We start from the raw sequence: 4,273 nt of genomic DNA, 5'->3' as shown, positions 1-4,273 counted from the left end.
TCGTAATAGCTTTTATATGTGGCCAAAAACAATAACACCAGATAATATGTTTTGGAACTGTGTGACCTTACACAAAAGAACAGCTGGCCACCTACTTTATCAGGAAATGTATATCAGATCTCTGGTTACAATGACTACCCCTGGTAACTATAGGTAAGTATGAAAAGGTAGTGGTTTTTTTGCATAGTGCTTAATATATAAGAACAGCTGATCACTTGGGCAAGTACGAAAAGGTAGCTGATCACCTAGGGAAGCATGAAAATTAGGCAAGTATGAAAACGTAGTATAACTATAAACAAGTATGAAAAAGTATTGAGCAAATTATTAGCTTCTTACATAATGCTTAATATATAAAAACAACTTACCACTTACTTTAGAAAGAAAAATATAGCTGACCGACTACTTTATAAAGAAAGAAAAGTATATCAGATCTTTAATTACAATCAACACTTCCACACTATGAAAAAAGGTAATGAGCAAATTACAATCAACACTTCCACACGTGAAAGGAAAAGGAAAATGGTAATGAGCAAATTAAGGAAAATGGTAAAATTATTGACTTACTGTATAATGCTGCGAATATCTAAGCTGAGAATAAATAGCCAGCTGCCCAAACAAAAATCTGAAAAGTTTATGAGAAGTTATCTGAAAAGTTTATGAGAAGTTTCACTTTTTCCAGCAGCAAAGCTCAAGCCGGGATCTTGAGATGGTTATGGTTGAATGCATGGCAATAACATATTGAAACGGGCCATTTGACGCAGTCACGTCAGTGTGACAGAGACTACGACCAAAGAAAGAATGACACATTAAAAAAACCTCTGCGTGCATGTGTGTTTTCTTCATAGCAATGCTTAGAAACAACCCATGAAGAGATACATGATTAAAATTGAATTTCAGACATCCATATAAATACAATGACCATCCATCTTGCAGCCCCATATGAAAACAAACGAGGAAACTTACAAAACGGTTCACTCGCATTCCATGGCAACCAATATTGGAATGGCGATTTTTTTTTATCACAGTTGGCCGAGAACACTTGTCGCTGCACAATCATATTGAGATCCCCTCCTCCAATCCACCGGGTGCGTGGATTCTAACGAGCTGAGCTTTCAGAATGGAATTTAGAATTTCAAAGTCACGGTTGCGCCAAAAAAGCAGGTGGTGCCGCTAGGGTTTCAGGATCAGGATGAACCAGTTGGGTAATGAAGAGGATGGCGCGCGAGAGGAATAAGTTCGGAGAGGGGCGTGGAAAGGGGAGTCTGGTTGGGCGTCGTTAATGGCGAAGTCCTGCACATGGGGCATGTGGCGTGGAGTCGTAACCAGGCGTCTATACAGTGCACATGGAATACATGGCGGCACTCGGGCAGCATCCGGAGGACCTCGGGCTCCTTGTAATCGTTGAGGCAAATGGAGCACGACACGTCCAGTGGGTGTGGCAGTGCCTGCTTCTCCGAGAAGGTTATCTTGGGGTAAGTATCGAGGGTCCCCTGATCGATCCCAGTCCCTGCTCCTCCTGCGCCCTCCAACCCTGAGGGCCTCTGCACCGCCACCGCCACCGCGCCATCCGCGACACCTCCCCACCCCACCAGCTGAGCCCGCCCGTGCACCCGGACGCAAACATACGAGGCCAACATTATGGTCGATATCAGCACTAGAATCCCCACCGCTATCGCAATCCCATACCCCAATCCCACCCTGCTCACATCTTCGAGCGTGGAATTGCTGCTCATTTTCTCCCTCCTTGCTGCTCGCCCGTCTCAATTTATTTCTCAGTCGGCCATTACTGGCAAACCCATGATCGAATCCCACTCCCACTCCGAGCGAATGCAGCTTCTGCAAAACCCTCGTCGCAACTTCCAGTTTCAAGTGCCGTTGGGAAATCAATGGAGGAGCTGCTACACGATGCTCTGAGAGGTAATAAATGGCGTATGTGACGCAACAGTGGACGACGCGGCATCAACGATATTTTAACCCGGTTTTCTAAAAGGCTAAACCTGCGGTTAACCCGGATTTACGGGCGTTGACCTTAACACTTTTGGGGAGTAGCGGTAATTTGGCCTACCGCGTTCTGGATTCATTCCGGAAATGCAGAGGCATTTAATGGCCTCATTACTCTCATTAATTTACAATACCCACTACAGCCTGCAAATATTTACTTATTCCCATCGTCTTCCATGAGTTGACAATGTGGGTGCCAGAGAAATACTTTACTAGTACCAACATTTCATTTATATTAATTTATTGCACTACTTCGTTCAATTTTAATGCTATGCAATAAGAGAATCGGATTAGCGAAACATTAAAAATAAAGGATTATTAACATAGTTTTTTTCTCAAAATCCTGATAACATTACTTTGCAATTCAATTGGCAATTATTCCCTTGGAGATCAAAATTTCTGGTGAACAGTGTGTTGTCATTTATTTGTCCTAAATTTGGAGTGAATATTATTCATATTAAAAAACATTGTATTATGAAGTATTTGGTAAAACATAAAATTCACATGAGCCAAATTACTTTAAAAAAGGCATTTTTTTGAAAGGGGATGTATAGTATTTTTAACTTTAAATTGTATTATTATATTGAAATTATTTTTAATCTAAGATTAGTCCACCAATGAAAAAACATTCCTTTGAAGTGGGATGTATGCTATTTTTAAGTTTAAAATGCATTATTATATTGAAATTTTATTATATTGAAATTATAGATATTCAAAATTTAAGTGTTGTATATTTGAAAAACCACATTAATGACAAAATAACAAAGCATTTATCCAAAAAGCTAGAGTTTACCATAGTAATCTCAAAAGATATAATAGTCCTAAAATTTTCAAAGTAATATAAAAACAATTTATTTTATCTATTTTTCAAATAGAAATGAACATAGTGTTTCAAATAAAAAAGCAACAAGATTGAAAGATTGAAAGCTAGACATCATGAAAACAACTAAGAAGAGGTGAAATCATTTACTTCAACAACGTTAAGATTTGCAGGGTTACAATAACTCGGACTAGCTCATTGTGCCACATTAACCTCAATTCGCTTGAGGCACTTGTTCACATCTTTTTGCTAAAATACCACATCATCCAAGACCAACAGGATCTTGTTCTTAGCATCATTATAGCCTAAAAAAACACGCTCTAAGAACAACTTCATCCTCCAATAAAGCTCAATTGTAAGCAAATATTGGTTCTACCAACCATGAGTATGACCTATATCTAGCACCCATTCCTGCACATCCTTCAAAACTTAAAAGTTCGATAGGGATTGACGTTCAACAATAATATCATCTTCAAACATCCTTATCTCCTCCTAGACCTCATGTAGAATTTATTCCCTAATTGTGTTGAAGTCTACGCCCTCATGCAAGCTCAAGAGCCTCCATGTGAACTATGTACCCCACATCCTCTCTGGAAGTTCACCAACTAATGAACCATTATGGAAAGCAAGGAGAGAAAACATGAACCAACTTTGGCGAAAGGAGCAATGGATAAAGGCACCCATGTAGAAAATCTGTGGTCACTAAGAGTGACCGTGGAAAGTAAAAAAAAAGCCAAAATTGTTGCAGATCAAAAGGAGGAATAAATGTTAGGGATTGCGCCATAAACTAGAAACAATGTTGAATGAGCAAGTTGAGAAAGATTAAAATGAGTGTCATTAAACTAGCATGCACAAAAGTAATGATGAGAAGGCCCAACACTCCACTATCCACCAAACATTATGTATGAGGAAATGAACCTAAATACGACCCATCGCAAACCATAATAATTTTATAATAACCCCATCCCTTTCTATTATCTAAACACCACTCTTATCGCTACATCTTCACATAACAATAGAGAATTAAGATACTTCAACCTCACTCATTAAATAAAATAATAATACTCTCACTTAATTTATGAAAAGTGACATCACTCCCTTCCTCATAAAAGAAAACTCCCTACCCATAAAAGAAAAATATAATGCATAATTATTAAATATAAAATTTATTTATATAATAAATAAGAAAACAAAATCCCATTCTATAGCTAGGTATAATTGTCATTCCATTCTATATCCCTTGTATAGTTGTGAGCATTTAAAGTCTATAATATCTTCATCTAGAACTTACCTTATATCATAAAGAGTCCTATAATATTGGAAAATGGATTATAATAAGATATTAGAGTGTATTGTGAATAATAAATTGTTATATTAAATTATTTATATATATATATATGTATATTTATATTTGATAATAAAGTTTATATTAATATATATTTTTTGAAATCA

At 37.3% G+C, this 4,273-nt stretch overlaps 1 pseudogene; it reads right to left on the bottom strand.

Annotated features, from left to right (window-relative positions):
• Positions 1–806: 806 nt before the first annotated feature.
• Positions 807–1,945, bottom strand: LOC149222417 (RING-H2 finger protein ATL67 pseudogene; annotated as a pseudogene).
• Between the last annotated feature and the right edge of the window lie 2,328 nt (positions 1,946–4,273).

This window comes from Pinus tabuliformis, chromosome Q (assembly GCF_031772625.1).
Source record: "Pinus tabuliformis cultivar Carrire ecotype Pingquan chromosome Q, CPIR1, whole genome shotgun sequence".
Taxonomy (NCBI): domain Eukaryota; kingdom Viridiplantae; phylum Streptophyta; class Pinopsida; order Pinales; family Pinaceae; genus Pinus; species Pinus tabuliformis.
Note: the sequence above shows the minus strand (reverse complement) of the source record. Positions and strands in the feature narration are given on the sequence as shown.